This window comes from Carassius carassius, chromosome 11, assembly GCF_963082965.1.
Source record: "Carassius carassius chromosome 11, fCarCar2.1, whole genome shotgun sequence".
Lineage (NCBI taxonomy): Eukaryota > Metazoa > Chordata > Actinopteri > Cypriniformes > Cyprinidae > Carassius > Carassius carassius.
Genome location: NC_081765.1, coordinates 9,482,578 through 9,503,110, shown reverse-complemented (window position 1 = coordinate 9,503,110; position 20,533 = coordinate 9,482,578).

Here is a 20,533-nt window from a genome sequence, read left to right as displayed (position 1 = left end):
AGAGGGCTAACAGGGACAAGCATTATAAATGGTTTTCCACAAATTCTGTCTCATGCAGCCAAACAGATCTAATTTGTCATTGGTGCAAGCTATAACTTAAACTGCAGCACTTTTCTTTCTCTAATTCCACAGAATTAGAAACAAAAAAGAGCAATAATGTTGTTTGAGTCAACAAGAGGAACCAAAAAAGGAAATCCACCTGTTTGACTTGTCCATGCTCATCTTACAACCCCCCGTGCTAAGTCCTGCCTCACCATAACGGTGGTCGCAGGACCGACCGGGGGTGCAGGCGCTCAACTCTCATCCCTCAAGAGAGAGTCATGCCTGGGTGGAACCAATTATTGCAATGCATTGTGAAAAGCACGCAATTTAACCTCTAGCTCACTAGTTCAAATCTCTCTGAAAAGAATTCACCACTGTAAGTGAGTGAAATGTCATGTGGTCAAGTTTGGTGAATCATACTCAGAATTTCTGCTCTGCATTTAACCCATCCAAGTGCGCACACACACAGTAGTGAATACACACACAAACACACACACACACCCGGAGCAGTGGGCAGCCATATTGCTTCACCACATGGGGAGTACTTGGGGAGTTCAGTGGCTTGCTCAAGGGTCTCACCTCAGTCATGCTATTGAGGGTGGAAGAGAGTGCTGGTTATTCACTTCCCCTATCAAGAATTGCTGCAGGACCTGCGACTCGAATCCACAATATTTCGGTTACAAGAGTGACTCTCTAATCATAAGCCACGACTTAAAGAAATGCCTTATAGAAATGGTCCCCTTAGAATTATAAGGTTCTATCTGCATTCCGAGTAGTTTTGAGATATTGAGCTTCAAAGTTTTAAGCATTCCATTTGACTGTGTTGATAGAACCTTATTGTTTTTTAAATAAAAATCCCATAACGTATACAACATAACAATTTTGTATCACATAATGTAAATAAGTTGTCACAGAATAACAATATGGGAATAACTCATTTTTTTCAAAAATGTCAGAAAGAACCTTATAATTCCAAGGGGACGAAATGCTAACCACTGTCCCTCAGGAGAGAACAGAAAGAAAAAGTCTCTTGTAGTCAGTCTAGTGAATGCATCAAACCTAGTGCATCCAGCTTGCTGGAGAAGAAGACAACATCCCACCCAAAAGCGTAAACCCACATCAATTGAGAATAGGAATGATGCGAATGGAGCTTTCATCGAAAAAATCCTTTCAATGAATGCATTCTCAGGAACTAAACTTACCATACATTTTCATGACTATTAAGCATTGAGTTATTTGCTTAGCAACAAGCTAACAGCAAACTCTAATGAAATAAATTGTGCTTCACATAAGGAGCACTATTTGTATGTCAGACGAAGCTTTTATCTGTGTAGAGCAGTTGTCGGTTGAGGATTTTTAGTTAGGAAAATGCAAAAGGAAGCTGCCTATGCACTGCAAGAAAAAAAAAATCCATGTAGAAATAGATAATGTCCTGACACAAAATTACCTATACCTTTACTGTTAAGTTTACAGACATTTCCTTATTGGACTTTTTTTTGTTTGTGTTTGTTATAGTATAAAGTTGACAGCAAGTTAGCATGTTCGGTTTGGATGTATCAACTGGGATCTGTCGATCGCAAAGATTGTCACACATTGAAAATATGTCACACAGTAGTGGAATATTACCTCTGATGGCATGGCATGGATTGGTAAAATGCATGAAAACAGATCAGAAATGTAACTGCTGCTTTGGAATAAAAGCAGGTTGTTAGCTTGTTTTTTGTATGTGCTTTATGATTAATCTGCTTGTCTGTGTTTTAAGTTTAGCGGGTTCCTGGGGATGCTGAATCTAAAATACCTAAGTCCTGTCAGTTTTTAATTTATGCAGACACAAGAGACGCATTCCTTTGGAGATGAATAATGTCTGTTAGTTTGAGGGTTGGACTAGGGTTGGATCTATGTTAGCATGCAGTCTTCTTGACTCACCGCCTGCTCTGCACGTGCTATGGTGGCCTTCTGCCTGCAAACACTTGTTCCTTGAATTTAAACCACGAGTTTCATTAAGTCTGGCTTCTAACAGTTTAATAAAAGAACAAAGACTTCCCTTTCCAGAATATTTGGCCTGGATTTTGAGATTAAATGTGTCTTCCGTGAAACTTGTAAATTACTCTCATGTGTTAAACCACAGCAGTCACTGACAGAGAAGTAACCCACACAGCCCACAGCTAATGACGCCCAGCTGCATCCTCACATTCTATCTTTGTGTGTTATGTGTGAACTATTTTTTTTTCTTCCTTCCCATCACAGTGTCTGTATTTCCCAGCACAACTGCACTAAATGCAGTTGCTTTTGTTTCTACTAAGTGATTGTGTATTTGTTTGGTTGAAGCAATATGGATGTATAGCACCTTGTTCTTGGCTTTGTCGTTTCTTTAACTTGACATTTGAAGCAATTATAATATATATATATATATAATTGTCATAAAAATATTAAGAGATTTTGCCACCATTTACTCAACCTCATGTCATTCCAAGCCTTAATTGACTTTAATTATTCTGTGAACATAAAACAGAAAATTTTGGGAAATGCCTTATTTCTAGATGTGTGTGTGTGTGTGTGTGTGTACAATGAAAGTCACTGGTCACCAAAACCATTTGCTTACTACTTTTCTTTAAATATCTTCTTATATTTTTGAATAGTGGCATGAGATACTTGTACATATGGTCTTTTACATCTCTTATTTATGTTTCAGTTTACCATATGTTGGCAGGTGACGTCAGCATAGCATTTTCTGTCAGTTTATCTTTACTCAGGTGTGTGTGTGTGTGTGTGTCTGTCCTCACCACTGACACTCTCACCAGAGCCCATGCTAATCTCATTATCACAGGTAAGTCTCTTAACTCCAGTCAGGATAATCTTATCATACAGAGTATAGGGAGATTCCCCTTTTTGAGGAAGGACAGGTGCACAATGAAGGAGGCATTATTGATCAATTATAGGCTATTCTATTCAATCAAAACAACTACACAGCCAATAAATAACCACAGCAAAAAATGACAGATGCTTCATGTCTCAGTTTATATTGTGATAAGTGTAGCTCCTGCTGTGGATCAGTGTGCCTTGTCTGAACTCAGATCAGGCGAAGCAGGAGCAGCTGAGATGGAGCTCTCCCAGTGACATCAGGCTTTATCTCCTAACAGCTCTCTGACGCCAACCCACCCAGTTCTCACGTGTCGAGGAGAGGAGATGATTAAGGCCAGCTGCTTTATTGCGTGCACACTTACGCACACTCGCTCACATATAGTCACTATGAAAAATGGCTTAATGTTTTAATTAATGTCTCAGTTGTTTTCCCATAATGATGAGATTAAAATGAAAATATTGCTTAAATCTCCATGCTTTTCTGATATTTCTCATGAAAATTATTGTGCTACCATCGAAACCCTCTTTCTGTCCCATCTTCACCTCCCTCTTCAAAAGAGTCATGATGCTTCTAACATCACAGTTTTTTTGTTTGTCTTTAGAAATAATCTCACAAGACATTTGGATGAATTGTTTACTACCTAAAGTAATGCTTATTTAAAGTGTCACTAGCATTTTACTTTAGAAAATTTAATACACATGCATTATATTAACTTTCCAGCAAATAGAGCTCATCCAAATAGGAAGTAGCGAGGGTTTTGAAAGGTCACGGTTTCACATTACGTCACAAACAATTGTTGAAGCTGCAGAGTGTTTGCATCCTTAAATGGTTTCCATCTGAGTGCACTTATAAAAGGAAACACTTTAACATTAGACAGAAAGCTGGCTTCTCCATTACATTTGACCTTGTTTAGTTAAAATGCCAGAGAGTGCCTTGAAAGATGAAATGTCCTTTAAATGCCCTAAAGGCAGATCTTCAGAAGGGACTTAACTGTGATTCATGTCTACAATTTAACTCTGCCCTTGTGTTTGAAGGCCAGACATCTCATAGCTGTCAGGTCTGCGTGTCAGCTTATCAATCACTGCTCACAATCTTCTCAAAGATGCACTGATTATGAGGTCAGGGACTGCCTCTTCATAACCCTTACAGCTGGAAGTTATTTTATCCTGTACCTCAGGGTCTTTAAATGGGATTTCAGGGTTGAAGAATGCTAGTCAAAATGGTGTCAATTCACACCTTATTTGTCCTCTGTGAGCTTTTAGAGAGACCTCCTCTCTGAACATGATAATGTGTTAATTTTGTACACAGAATGAGAAGTTAATGATACTTAATGGATCATTATCTGACAGATTTTCTTAGGTCTCATTTTACTTATGAGATTACAATGTGAGAATAACAAATGTTGAAAGCTCCTTATCCAAAATATTTTAACCCTACTAATGCTAAAGTTGATATTGCAAAGGAGCTTTACTTGAACTGGACCACTGCATTACATTTGACATGATACAATTGTTTACAAGAGCAGTGTTAGTAGATACAAATCCCAACAGACTAAAGGCTGTAATTATAGCTAAAAGTGGTTCAACAAAATACTGACACAAGACGGTGATCCTTTTTCCAACTCAATGAATATTTTTTTGTATTCTTTTTTTTTTCTGACATGTTGGTTTTTTATCCTCCACTTGGATGTTATAAGTTGCACTGAGTGAATACAGCTGGATAAAACTGGTTGCAAAGTAACAAAATGTGATTCTGTTAAAGTGGGGTGACTCTTTTTTTTTTACCCGCTGTACACTAAAGTTATTTTTTATTGAAAGAAATTAATACTTTTATTCAGTAAGGGCACATTGAAATTTATCAAAAGTGGTAGTAAAGACATTTATAATATAACAAAAGTGTTTCATTTGAAATAAAGTTTATTTTTTATTTATTTTTTATCCATTAAATAATCCTGAAAAAAGTATCATGTTTCCACAATGATATTAGGCAACTGTTTTCAACATTAATAACAATAAGAAATGTTTCTTGAGCAGCAAATCATCATATTAAAATGATTTCTAAAGGATCATGTCACACTGAAGACTGGAGTAATGATGCTGAAAATACAGCTTTGACATCACAGGAATAAATAACATTTTACCGTACATTAAACAGAAAGCAGTTATTCTAAACATGTAACAATATTTCACATTATTACTGTTTTTGCCGTAGCATTGATCAAACTTTTTAATGATTAAAGTATGAATTGAAGTAATGACTCACAAGCAATGTTTTGGAGTGTGGCCTTTGTAGAAAGCACATTTCTATTTACATTTAGTCATGTAGCAGACGCTTTTACCCAAATTAGGACAACGTAATCAGTCAAAATCAAGAAGAGAGCAATGATATGCAAGTCTCCGTTAGCTTAACGCAGTACACATAGCAAGAGGAAAGTGTTCACTAATACATATGCACAGTGTACAATGTGTGCAGTAAACTTTAGTAAATGAAGCCTGGCCCTATTCATCAAGTCTTTCCCTCAGGTCACCACTGACGTAAGTCATGCCATATTTTCTCTGCTTAATGACTTTATTTACGAAATTTCTACATGTTGCGATTAGGAGAAAAAGAAGGCTTTCTTGCATTTCCCAGTAGAGTGAAAGAGGCAGACGGTTGTTCGAGCTGGCAGTGCTGATCTCATTCTGTTAAAACTCTCTTAAGCTTTTTTCCACTGGCCAGGCTCCTCGTAAATGGTTGCTTTATGTTGTTTTATTTGGTGTCACTCTGTTTTATATGATCTTTTAGTGTTGAGTGTTAGAACAGACTGACAGTTACCCACCCTGTCTTTATGAGTGTCACACAGTGTCAAAGTATGTTTGTACTAAAGGCTGAAAGTACCTGCCGTTATCAGAGCTGTAGCTTCTCTACAATTATTGCCTCTCCAAATGTTCTCAGTTTCTGGCTCTGGCCTATTTATCTTGGGTGCTTTCCAATCTTTTCATTGCGTAACAGGGACAGGATAAACCCCAGTCTCTAAAGACAAATTTATAGTACATTTATGTCGGAATACTTTTATTACTTTATCTTCATGTCATTCTGGGTTAATAATATATCCTTATAAAACATTAATTCAATCCACAGACATTAATTTTCTTTCACTGAAGACCTGAAGTGCTCAGTGAAAATGTCAGTCTGAATTTGTGTTTGGTCACAGTGCTGTTGTCAGTACAGTCTAATTTTTGTTAAAGCACATTTAATAAACATATATCATTCTCAAGTGTAGCTACTGCATGCAAAATTGCATGCTGAATTGCACAATTAATTTTAATACAGTTAGGTTTTCGCATGTTAAGCTAATATCAAAAGCACTCTAAAATGTTTATTTGACTGCACTATTTTTGTTGATCATTTTAGGTATTGATCTAAAAGAATATTTGGCCCCAACAATTACAATTTGCTGACAATGTGTTCACCCTCACGCCATCCAAAAAGTACATGGGGTTGTTTCTTCATCTGAACAGATTTGGAGAAATTTAGCATTACAACATGCTCACCAATGGATGCTCTGCAGTGAATGGGTGCCGTCAGTCCAAACAGCTGATAAAAACATCAAAATAATCCACAAGTAATCTAAATGACTCCAGTCCATCAGTTAAGGTATTGTGAATTGAAAACTGTGAGTCTGTAATAAACAAATCCATCATTAACGCAAACTATTGCTTAAAGCTCTAAAACGTGAGTCCTCTATACATAGAATCTCATTCTCCAATGAAGTAACTGTCTTGTCTATATCAGGAGAGAAATATGCACAGATCAAGCCTCATTTACAAGTTAAACAGTCTAAAACCAACGTATTTCTAAACAAATATGTCAGTGGATTTTGATGTGAGAGGAAAACTTGGGATTGACTTTTTCACTGGAGGAAGCGTTATTTGGGATTATGGACTCAATATATATTTTGGTTAGAAGTGACGGTTTAAAGTTGAAACATCTTAACGATGGATTAGTTTATTATAAACATGCAGCTTTTCACTTTACAAGACATTAACTGATGGACTGGAGTCGTGTAGATTATTGTGATGTTTTTATCAGCTGTTTGGACTCTCATTCTGACGGCACCCATTCACTGCAGGAAGGATCCACCGGTGAGCAAGTAATGCAATGCTAAATTTCTCCAAATCTGTTCTTATGAAGAAATAAACTTATCTACATTTTGGATGGCCTGAGGGTGTCAATTTTAGGCAAATATTTGGGTGAACCATTCCTTTAAATGGAACTGATGCTTACTGTTTTTAATCTGTATTATACTGTATTCTGTTTGCTTCTTTGCATATTGTATGAAAAGATCAGCAATTTGTTCAAATGTTTTAAATGTATAAGTGGTCTATCTTAATTATGTTCCGTTTCATGTAGTTTCTGTCCTTTCAGCCATGGCAACATTTTATTATGTTGATAGTGTATGTGTGTGTGTGTGTGTGTGTGTGTGTGTGTGTGTGTGTGTGTGGCCTCAAGTGTGTCTGTGGTCTCTGGCTGACGTAAATTCAACACAACTGCTTTGTTTGTGTGGTCTGAACTTTAACTGGCAGAGCAAAACAACTCATACGTTAAGATGTCTGTTTCTAAGCCCATCTGTAGCACCAGCTGCTATCTCATGCCGACAACCTTGTGAACTTCTGTTGCAAAAGGCAAATAGTTGTAAATTTTGTAATGTGATGTTCTTTGGAAATTACTTGGACTGAGGATATTCCTACTGTCTAGGTATAATTGTGCGTGTGTGTGATTGGATTATCCAGTTTGTCTTTTATTCAGTGCGTCACATGGTCCATGGTCTGGTGCTTACGACTGTTTCTCTATGAAGGGAAGGAGAAGCATAGTGTTATTCTTTGTTCTGTATCAGTTGCATTATACTGCATGCAAAAGCACTGGACTCGATTAGGGATGCATTAAGTCGGCCGGCACTCTTGAGTGCATCATACTTTCTGTTAGCAAATTGTATTTTGCAGCTGATCTCTTTGAATTTCTGTGTAATACAGCAAAGTAAATATTGCATATGCTTCCTACTAAGGTGAAGATCACAGTTGGAGGGCGCAAGGAAATCAGTGAGTCTTGGATGCAATCGATCAGCCTCATTGATCAGTCTCAGGAGAAAAACTTGCCACATGAGCAATCCTGTGCTTTCTAATGGACCATTCCTTGCTGTGGTTTTGTTCAACAAATGTGATTTGTGTGCATGTTTGAGTATGTATTCCTGTATGCAGAGCCATGTGCTTATATGTATGCCAACAGCTGTTCAGTAATGCACAATTATGCATAAAATCTGCTAATGTCGCACACATCTCTGTTATAACTGAGTGAAAACTGCATTCTGTAACTAAACTGAGTTAGTGAACCAGTGCTGTGTGAATGGAAATAATCCAAAACTTGTGTTCGATTAGAGTTCATCCATCAAATCTTAATGGTTTATTAAATAACTTAGTGCCAACTGTAATTAGTTTTTCCTATGGTCGTTTTTCAAGTGCACTTCTATGGTTGCAGGTAGTTTTCACATCCACTTAGATGCTGTTCCTTCTATATTAAATAATAAAATAAAATAAACAATCATAAATAATAATATCAATAAATAATAAAACAATGCACACACACATTGAATTATTTCAAACAGAAAATGTCTTTTTTTTTGCTGTTTGGGCTGTAAATTAGTTTATTAACACTTGTTAATAAAAGCGGTGTCAGTGGCACACACTGACATAGCATGTGTTGATCTGTCCACTTTGAGTAGTGTGCAGTGAGCCTCTTTCATTGCCTGTGAGTGAGAGCGAGCACTCGCGCCTTGTGACTGACGCACTCCGCTGACATCATTCCACATCAGATGGTTATCTGACCCACACAGATGACTCCGAGAAGAGAGAGGGACGAGAAAACAAGCGCTTTCTGAGGCACAGAATAAATCTGGCAGGGAAATGTGAAGAAGATAATAATGTTAATAATGAGAAAATACAATGTGCATGGACCAAGAAAAGAGTCATAGAGTATGACATCTAATGAGGGCTTAATAATGATGTAATCCAAAATAGCAAAAAGAAATACAAATATGGTTGTTTTCTGATGAATGTATTGATTCCGTTTTGAATCATCTGAACTGAATCACTAAAACAAATGGTTGATAAATAAATGGGTTCAGCTGGAGCGGTGGCACAGGGGGTAGCGTGATGCTCATGCTCACATAAGGACATGTTGTGTTTACAGGGAATCGGGGTTTGAGTCTGACCTGCTCCCTGTCTTCTGATACTTTCTTGTCTGATCTCCAGTGTACTGTATACTTACAAAGGCAAAATGCCAAGGAAACGGGTAATGTTTCTCTATACCCTTGTGGCAGAAGTCACACATTCAAATGTCCAAATTTGCTCAGACCAGTTGAGTTGCAATTTCTGCAAATCATTTGCTTTAGACATTTCTGAAATCATCCACACACGTAAAATCAATTATTATCAAAATGTCAAAGCTGTTGGACATTGTACAACAATGCATCACACAAACTGGTTGTTCTGTTTAGTTTTTGCTTAGTTTACTTATAAACTAATCTTAAAATATATTAAATATATATTTAGACCAGGATTTGAACCTAGCATATGCACATCTTAGATTTAAATATAAGTGAACTAGGACTGACTGTATTAAAGTCTTCGTTTTTTCAAATTTTTTTCAAAATTATTTATTTTTTCGGTCATGCCTTATGTGTGGCACCAATTAATGAATGAAAAAAATGTAATATTAATATAAAAATGTTTTATTATTTATTTATTTTATAACATTTTATGTTAATGTAATATATATATATATATATATATATATATATATATATATAATAAAAATATTAAATAATTAAATATGTTATTAATTAATCAATTTAATAATTCATAAATAAATTAATAAATAACTCAAATGCAATATTAATATAAAACAATTAATTATAAACAACTAATTGATTCAATCATAACTAAATAAATACATTTATTAATACATAATACAAATAATAGAAATATAACTTTTTTATTTATTTAGTCATTCATATATTCATTCATTCATAAATAAATAAATTATTTGTTTAAAAAAAATAAGAAATCTTTTCCATTTTAATATGAAATATGTTGTTCACCTATGTATATAATGTAATAGTAATATAAAATATTTGTTTGTTTGCAGTACCCTCCTGACTCATTTAAATGAACTTTGCTCTTTTAAGTATCATACAGAGATCATCGCTTGAGAGTTAACCTCAAATATTTTTTTGAGTAAACGCAATGACAGTCAAATATCACCCACCCCCAAACCCACCAGTTCAGCAGTGGGTGTGCTGGTTCACCTCATGTAGGCGGAGAAGGACTAGTTACAAGAAAAAAGGAGTGTTACAGAGCTGTTACATGAGTGCAAAAAGGGCATGTTATGTTTTTGTTTGTTTTTTCTCACAGACAGTGACATCCAGAGAGTGTGAGATGTACTGTCACGTAACGAGAGAAAACCACACTGGGGATTAATCTAACCTGACACCCTTCTTCCCTCCAGCTCTTTATTTCACTCTGGTTGTTTGGACAGGAAGGTCACACTGCCAGGTAACCCAATCCTGTCCTGCGTCACACCACTCTCAGTCTGGCCCAGTGACGTCTCGCACACACCACTGGTTGCCTGGCGTCGCAGGCTCCTTTTCAGTTTTTTTGCTTATGGCGACAGATGACGGCAGGTGACCAGCAGCCAACAGCTCTGGGTTATAAACCAGAGGCTAAATGCTCAATTACTGAGAGAGACTGAGAGAATGATGTCGGAAAGAGAGAGGGTAGCAGATAAAAGCAGAGAGGCAGATATGAGGACAGACAGAGGCAGTGAATGATGGCAGGATGTGAGAAAGGAAGGATGAGACAGACAACATTGTGCTGATGTTCACCCTCACTTTACCAGCCCATCTGTTCTGTCAATTTAGCTATTTTACAACACACACACACACACAGTCAGATATTACAGCTGAGCTCATACACACTTCATCTGCCCAAATATGACAAATGATGGATAATTTACAATGACACACAAGAGAGTCAGATATTACAGCAATAAGAAGAAATAGAATTCAGAATCAATTAATGTAAAAAAACTAGGACTGGGCAATGCCAGTTATGTTCTTTTCAGTCTATAAAGGCCTGTATCTCAGAGGCCTTTAGCAGACATAGTGATGGAAAAAATATGAGATTGGAGGAAAAGTATTGTGTTACCCCGAGAAATATACATTTGCTCACAAAAGCATTGAAATATTGATTTCTCCCACCACGTATTGTTTCCATCAAAAAAAAAAAAGTTTTCTCAGTTAAACGCAAATATTTTGTGGGAAACAACTGCAAAGTTTTATGATGGAATAAAGCGTTTTGTGAGAAATCGCAAAAGTTTAGCGAGCAAACACAAAGTTTTACACTTGTTTCTCAAATGCAAAGTTGCACGAGGTAACAGAAAAGTTTTGTTAGAAAATGCAAAATTTCTATCGGGAATGCTAACATTTTTGCGAGTGAACGCAATGTTTCTTGGGGGAAACACAAACATTTTGTTGACAGAACAAAAAGCATTAAAATATAATTTCATCTCATTGTTTCACCATCATCATGTCCATTTAGGGGCTCCTAAAGTACCTAAGATATTGATATGAATACTGATACCGTACCTATATTAAACGGTTTTAACATTGTACTTGAATACCATTTTTAATGTTTAATAGAACATAATTGCATGATCGATTTGTAACTTTTAGTTTAACTTTAAAATGGATTTTATGTTTGAAATAATGATTTTAAAACACTTCAGTGTGATATTTTTATGTGAAGATCAGTCTCCTCTGTATTGATATTTCAGGATCAGTCTAGCAGGGCCGGCCCGAGGCATAAGCGAACTAAGCGGCTGCTTGGGGCCCCCTGGTCGTTTTTTTTTTTTTTTTTTTTTTTTTTTTTTTACAATTAAATAACTTAAACAAGTGATATAAATTAATGAATATGAATGAAGGAAGGAATAATTCAAGAAAATAAAAATTTGTCGACAACTGCTGCTGTGCCTGAGTTTGAGTCATGCGCATACACACTAGACACCTCACGATGGCTGTCACGACAACTCGCGCAGGCGCGGGCGCACACGCGGAATTGCACGTCACTCGTCACGAATCTAGCCACCTGCCATGTCACAAAAAAGGACGTATCCCTCAGGTGCCGAAAAAAGAAAAAAGAAAAGGACCGAGGAGGAGAAAAAAGAGCGAGATAAAGGTATGTTTGCATGATTATTTACAGTGTGTTTTGTGCAGCAGCAGCACAAATTGTGCTCACGTTACTTGAGGTAACGTTAGCAGCTAGCTAGTCATGACTCATGATATTTATAAGCCATCACCAGAGCTAAATCCCCGCCATCAACAGTGAAATGTTATTAATATACATTTATCTATCTAGGTAGCAGCTAGGTGTGTATTTCACATTGATAGATATCTGTTTAAGTTGGAGAAAACACTGATGCCAGCTTAACCAGCTTGGCATGAGTGAATGTTCCAGCTTCATAGGCAATGCACGTGCGCTCTCTGCTCTAAGATCTTTGTGAGAGATGCGGTATTTATCTTTATGAAAAAAATATACCAAAACCATGTTGGTGGGTGGGGAGGGAGACTTCAATTAATATGGTGGCGATTGATGTAACGTTAGCAGTGCTATCCTTATAATTATAGGCTGCAGTGTAGTAGATCACCATGTTAAGTTTTCACCATACTGCAATTATGCCTCATTTGGCAAATAGCATATGAAATGTTAGGTGTGTTGTGGAATTGCTTGTTGTGTAAGTAATGATGGCAAAATAAACTCATTCTGCTCGATCAACTATGCATTTATGAAATGCTATTTTTTTCCCCAGGAACACTGTTGAAGTATTTTGGAGCACAACCAACCCTACCTGCCCCTAATGTTTCATCAAGTGTCAGAGCCTCCTCAGGTGATGATACAGCAGGTGAGGTTTTTCTTGATGGCAAATGGTTACATAGCCTGTTAAAGGACAATTACGGGGTAATTAACACATGGTTACTGAGTCGATCGTTCCCTGGAATGCGTTTTCATGATAATCGAATGTAAAGATTTTTATCTCTAAAAACAGATGATCTTATAACGCTAGTATATGGGGCACAGAGTAAGTAAAAGTAAATCGCTAGTTAATACCACTAACAAAGCTCAAAATAGCCTCACACTAACACGGTAGCATAATGAGGGTCCCTACATGCAAACCGAAGTATTGAGAACTTTGTAAGTGTACAGACAGTTTAATAAGAAGATACTTTATAAAGACTTTAAACGATACTTTATACTTACTATGTGCCCCATATACTAGCGTTATAAGCTAATCTGTTTTTAGAGATAAAACTCTTTACATTTGACCATGTGTTAATTACCCCTAGGTTCATTTTTCACTGGAATTGTCCTTTAATATGACATGACACATTTAGCTTTTTTTTATTTATTTGTTTGTTTGTTTTATCATTGCTGGTTCATCCACTGCAGAGTTACATGCGACTGAAAGCGTTGTTGTGTTGTCTGGTGTGACATTTTGTCTAAAATTAACATCACGAGCAAGCTTCTACAATCAACCAACATGCAGCTTGATGTAGCGGTTAACCTTGTAAAAAAGAACAAAGGCGAACTGATCAGTTACCGAAAAACAGGCTTCTGTGATGCACAGACATCTTCTAAAGAAATTTGTGAGCGGATGAACACAGAAGCAGTGCTGAAAGAGAAGCGATTGCGTTCTACAAAAAGGCACTTTGCCTATGAGGCTGCAGATGAGCCAATAGTGGATGCTATGAAGAGGCTGGAAGTGTCATTTTTTAATGCTGTAGTGGACTGTAGCATTCTGTCATTGGAGGATAGATTTAAGTCTCTAAGTGAGGTTAAAGAGAACTTTGGAGTGCTGCTCAATTTTAGGGAGCTAGATCGAAAGGTCCAGAGGGAGCAATGTGAGCTTCTTGGGGAAAAACTCTCTTGTGGAGAGGAGGCTGATATTGATGGTAGCGCACTGGCAGTAGAGATAGAGAGTCTTCCTGAACTTCCCCAAACTATGATGACTGCCTTTGAGCTTCTCACATACCTCTCACAAAATGAGATGTGTGAGCTTTACCCAAATCTTTGGGTAGCTCTCAGGATAGCATGCACTCTGCCTGTGTCAGTTGCCTCAGCAGAGAGGAGCTTTTCCAAGCTCAAATTGATAAAAACATACTTGAGATCATCAATGGCCCAGGAAAGTCTAAGTGGACTTGCAGTCATTAGTATTAATAACAAAGTTGGCCAAGCAATACCATACAATGATGTCATCAGTGACTTTGCCTCCAGAAAAGCAAGAAAGGAACGATTTTGAGGTCATTGTTGTACAGTTGTGAGGTGTCATTGTAGAACCCTTGCTGTTCTTATGTTTGCTTTCATTATTTAAGGATCTTTTTTTTTTGTAACATTCTATTTTTTATTATATTGATGTCTATTTTGGTTTTATTTAAAAGATTGCACATTTAATGCACATTTGTAAATAGTTTATTTAATGTTTTGTGACAGATTGTATTCAGAAGTTTTAATAAAAGAGTGGAATATTTTAAGTATCGTTTTTTTTTTTTATTTTGTATTATAACCTCACTGTATACGTTTATAATATTCGCTATAACATTATAGCGTGACATTTGTGTCAATAATCTAGCACAGGTGACTCTGTGTGGTGGGAGGGGGGCCCCCAAATCAAATTCTGCTTAGGGCCCCCAAGAGGCTCGGGTCGGCACTGCAGTCTAGTCACCATTAAAGCTCTTCACCAAAGTGTACAGCGATTGACCAATCAGATATAAATAAAGCTGTGAATGTTGTCCAGGGAGCTGTGATGACTAACTATTGTAAGGCCTTCATGTTGGACCTAAAAATGTCCTCTTGGACCTCGTGAGTTGTGGTGACAATCCAGATTAAGACTCATTAGGTATATCAACAGTTTCCTCAACATCAAAATCTTTGACAGCGGTTTTCTCTACTTAGTTTGGATCATTTCTGAACTCGCCATGAAGAGAGGGAACTAGGGGGAGAGAGGCTCTCACAGGTTTAATGTCTTTGGCAGAGGACCTGGCTATTTCTTGGAAGAGGAACAAAGAATTGTGGGAAGAGGGAGTGCAGGAAAGATAGTTAAACAGCTCTCGATGAAAATAAATATTTTGTCAATATATCACAGGTATTTTATGCAGACATCTCCCCCTCACTGGGAGTAAAGTTACTACAAATGTCTTTTGGAACTCTATGCTGAGCTAATCCTGTGTATGTGTCTGCTTCATGGCTGGACGTAATGCTGCTTTACTTCTTATAAATGCATGCACTTCCCTTCACATAGCATAATTTGCACGAGAACTGAAATGCTTCACCATATCCTGTTTGAGGTTTAGCAGTACCTCTGACATGGTGGCTGTACTACTTTGCTTTCAATGTGTTTGTGTTTGTATGTATGGTAAACCATTTAATAAATTTCTGCTCCTAAATCTGGAACATGTCAGAAAGTCCAGTGCCACATTATTTTAACTGTGTCAGATGCTGTTTCCACTGTGTTTCCCTTGTTCCTTCTACTGGTTCTCTGCTCTCTGTGACGCAAGTGCTACCATGCTTTCCATTTCCTCCTTCCTGTGACGCTCCTCCTACTTCCTGTGAATGAGACCCTTAGGAGTGATCGACACTTCCTGACATCGGTCTCAACAGACACTTTTCTATGAAGAGACATTTCCCAGAATGCCATCTTTCCAGAGGAGAATTAAGCATACGGGAATAAATTAGGTACTGCCTCTGTGCTTTTACGCTCAGTTAGCAGTGTTTAGTAAACAACATTAAAAATACTGGTAGATTTAGTCGTTTAATTTGTTTGCTAAATCTGGTCCTACCTGTTAATTATGTCAAGCACAGAGTAATGGTGCCATGGGATGTTAGTGAGCAATATTAAACATGGGTTTCCAGTTTTGAAATACCTCAAGTGATTTATCTGTTAGCATTAGCTTTTCCTGAAGAGTAGTAGGCTATTTGGCAAACTTTGCTCAGAGTGGTACTAAGTTCAAAGACAGCAGACAGAGAAAAGGCTGCTCTAAACAGGGGTTTACAAATGCATGTGTATGTGTGTGTGTTTATCTACCCTCACATGGCAAAGACTGTACAACAGGTGTCCCTCACTCGGCGTCCCCTCCTACGCTTCACAAACAAACGCATGCAGTACATCCTCTAATCCATGATGAGCTGTTCTTTTAACTGACACATTCGACTCCAAACACACTCAAACACACACACATTCACATACTCAATACTGTTTGTTTCCCTGTGCAGATTCAAAAACAAGTCACTCCACCGCTGTCATCCAGAAACATGAATCAGCTCTTTAATATTAAGAAAATGCACTAAACTTCAAAGTGCCTCAACATTTACTCAAAAAAAAAAATCAAGTTGTTCCAAGTTATATATATAAATATATATATAGAATAATGATGGTAACCAAATGTAGCCATTGACTGTCATAGTATTTTTTTCAGTACTGGAAGTCTATTGTGCTTAACGGTAGAAACTCATACAGGTTTGGAACAACTTAACGGTGAGTAAAAGTTTTCATTTTTTGGGGGGGTGAAATATCTTATGAAATTGGATTAATTCTGAGTTATGAAAATGGGATTATTCCTGAATGTTCTTTGAGCATTTAAAACACCTAGTTTTTAAAATGGAACATTGAATTTGATCATTTTGCAAACATTATGTGAACATTACTTTTGAATGTTTTCAAAATGTTACAAAAAACTTCCATTAATGATGTATAAACTGTTTAAAGTTTTGAGAATGTTATAAAATACCAGATAACTTACATTTTCTGTTGAACTTATTTGAAGAACGTTTATTTATTTTTGAGAGAACCTTGCCAGAACATTAGCCAAAGTTCTGAAAATGGTCCCTATTAGCTAGAATGTCAATGGTTTTGTACAGGTTTTGATGTGACTTTTTGCTGATTTCACCCTCATGAATATACACTGAACAAAATTATAAACACACTTTTGTTTTTGCTCCCATTTTTCATGAGCTCAGCTCAAAGATCTAGGACGTTTTCTATATCCACAAAAGGCATATTTCTCTCAAATACTGATCACAAATCTGTCTAAATCTGTGTTAGTGAGCACATTGCCGAGATAATCTGTTCACCTCACAGGTGTGGCATATCAAGATGCTGATTAGACAGCATGATTATTGCACAGGTGTGCCTTAGGCTGGCCACAATAAAAGGCCACTCTAAAAAGTACTATATTGGGGGGTCCAAAAACCAGTCAGTATCTGGTGTGACCATCATTTGCCTCACGCAGTATAACACATCTCCTTCACATAGAGTTGATCAGGTTGTTTATTGTGGCCTGTGGGATGTTGGTCTACTCCTCTTCAGTGGCTGTGCGAGGTTGCTGGATATTGGCAGGAACTGGAACACGCTGTCATATACATCAATCCAGAGCATTCCAAACATGCTCAATGGGTGAGTATGCTGGCAATGCAAGGACTGGGATGTTTTCAGTTTCCAGGAATTGTGTACAGATCCTTGCAACGTGCATTATCATGCTGCAACATGAGGTGATGGTCGTGGATGAATGGCACAACAATGAGCCTCAGGATCTCGTCACGGTATCTCTGTGCATTCAAAATGCCATCAATAAAATGCACCTGTGTTTGTTGTTCATAACATACACCTGACCATACCATAACCCCACTCGATCCACAACACTGACATCAGCAAACCTTTCACCCACATGATGCCATACAAGCTGTCTGCCATCTGCCCTGTACAGTGAAAACCAGGATTCATCCGTGAAGAGAACACCTCTCCAAAGTCTGCAGACACAATCAAATGTGAGCATTTGACCACTCAGTTCTGTTACGACGACAAACTACAGTCAGGTCGAGACCCCAATGAGGAAAACGAGCATGCAGATGAGCTTCCTTGAAACGGTATCTGACAGTTTGTGCAGAAATTCTTTGTTATGCAAACCGATTGTTGGAGAAGCCGTCCATGTGGCTGGTCCCAGACGATCTTGGAGGTGAAAATGCTGGATGTGGAGGTCCTGAGCTGGTGTGGATACACGTGGTCTGCAGTTGTGAGGCCGGTTGGATGTACTGCCCAATACTCTGAAATGCCTTTGGAGATGGCTTATGCTAGAGAAATGAACATTCATTTCACGGGCAACAGCTCTGGTGGACATTCATAAAGTCAGCATGCCAACTGCATGCTCCCTTAAAACCTGCAACATCTGTAGCACTGTGTTGTGTGATAAAACTGCACATTTTAGAATGGCCTTTTATAGTGGCCAGCCTAAGGCACACCTGTGCAATAATCATTCTGTCTAATCAGCATCTTGATATGCCACACCTGTGAAGTGGATGGATTATCTCAGCAAAGGAGAAGTGCTCACTAACACAGATTTAGACAGATTTGTGAACAATATTTGAGATAAATAGTATACATAGAAAACATCTGGAATCTTCAGCTCATGAAAAATGGGGGCAAAAACAAAAGTGTTGCGTTTATAATTTTATTCAGTGTAGAAGCACTAAGATGATGACAAACCCTGCAGAGGCAAACGTCAAGTGACTCAAGAAAACGAGAATGACTAAATCACATGGAAAGAGTGGTACATGCTGTCAGACAGATATGGAAGGAAGGACAATGGTGCGTCAGAGCATCAGGGCGAGGAGAGAGCGTTCTGTAGGGGTTGTGTAAGCCTATTAGACTAAATGAGGTAAATCCAGCACTGCACGTGCATTTGGCAAGAGCAGCCTCCAGAAAAACCCACCCACCCTAACACCCAGAAAACTCTCCAGCAGCAGAGACAGATTAAAGATTCCTGAAGACAAAACAAACAGCACACCGGACAGAAGGCAGAGGGAGGGAGCAAGAGGAAAAGCCCCTGAAAGAAGAGGAAACATAAGAAGATGAAGGGTAGAGATGCCATATGAGACCTGGCGCTAACAATAAACTTAATTACCCAGAAATAATCAGTTGAAGGCTGTACTCTTTCCAAGCAGTTTCTTTCACGTTAGTATGGCATGGCAAGTATGACATAAAATTAATTCTATAAGAAACATCAGTCATTTTTAAAGATTTTTATTGTCTTGAAAAAGGCAGTTCCTAACACAGGGGCGCCGGACTGGGGGTAAAACCAGTACTGATTACCAGGGCCCCAAAGGAAGAGAGGGCCCTTGAAAAGTCTGGAATATATATTTTCAGGGAGGGGGGGGGGGGTGTACTGCCTTTAGGACTGCCTATGCATAGGGCCCGGGATCTTGTGCAGCGCCCCTGTCCTAACATATAGCTAAATGAGACGGAACATTAAATACTATCACACCGAACAAGACTACTCACTTTTTTGGTTTTGTATTGTTTTTACAGCCTCATTGTGTTTATATTCACACTATTGTATTGAATGCAATAAATGTTGTTTATTTGTAAAGATTATCATGATGAGCAAAATGTGTCAGAAACTTTCCTATTGGGAAAAGGTCCTATTGGGTTTTGTCAAGAAAACCAGGATGATGTTAATTCCACTGCTATTAATACATACTGAAGTCATATACCATCTCCCTCAATTCTCTCTACTCATACATCTTTGCGTTGACTCACTGGGCCTCTGAGAGACACTCGGTCTACTCTGACATATTTATTTTGCTGTTATTTAAAATCACCTCCTACACATTTAATCAAAACCCAGTGGCCTTCATATTAAATTCATTCATTTCATAGAAATAGTATCCTGTGAATGATTTCCTGCTCTGTCTCACACATACACCCCCACTGTCCCTCTGTCTGCCTTTCTGTACTGTGTGTTTGTGTCTGTGTGTATTTGGCTGTCTAATGGACAGGCCCACATAAAATCTGCTCTCAGAGAATTAATAATAATGATGATGATGATAATAATAATAATAATAATAATAATGATTATTATTATTATTGTGTAATAATAATGTATTAATAATGCATTCAAAATTATGCTAATTAACTTTATAGATAATAATAATAATAATAATACATTCTTCAGTTTGGGTTTATTGGGGTCATTAACTTATTAATAAAAAGATAATTATTAATTTAATAAATAAATTAAGTATTCATTAATAACACAAACAAACAAATCTGAAGTAATTATTTTATCCCATTATTAGATATTTTTTATTATTATTGGTTAATTACAACAGCAATAATAATGATAGTAATAATATTAGTATAATAATATAGTGTTTTAATTTATTAAACTTTGATTTTATTGAGCTTATTTAAAAAAAATTACATTTATTATTAAATAAATATTTGCTCTTAAATAATAATATTATTGTTATTAGTGTAAGAAGAAGGCTATTAAGATGAGAAGAAACAACACAAATAACCTAATTATTTGATTGTCAATATGTCGATATAGGAAATAAAATGTTTATCAAGTGATTTCACTGGGTCTTTTTATGTAGCATATGTCACACTTGCATGTTTGTCTGAATTACACAGCAACTTCAAACTTTATTTTTAAGAGTTTAAAAAAAAAGAGTTCTACAGATTTTATGAAATATAAAAATAATAGTT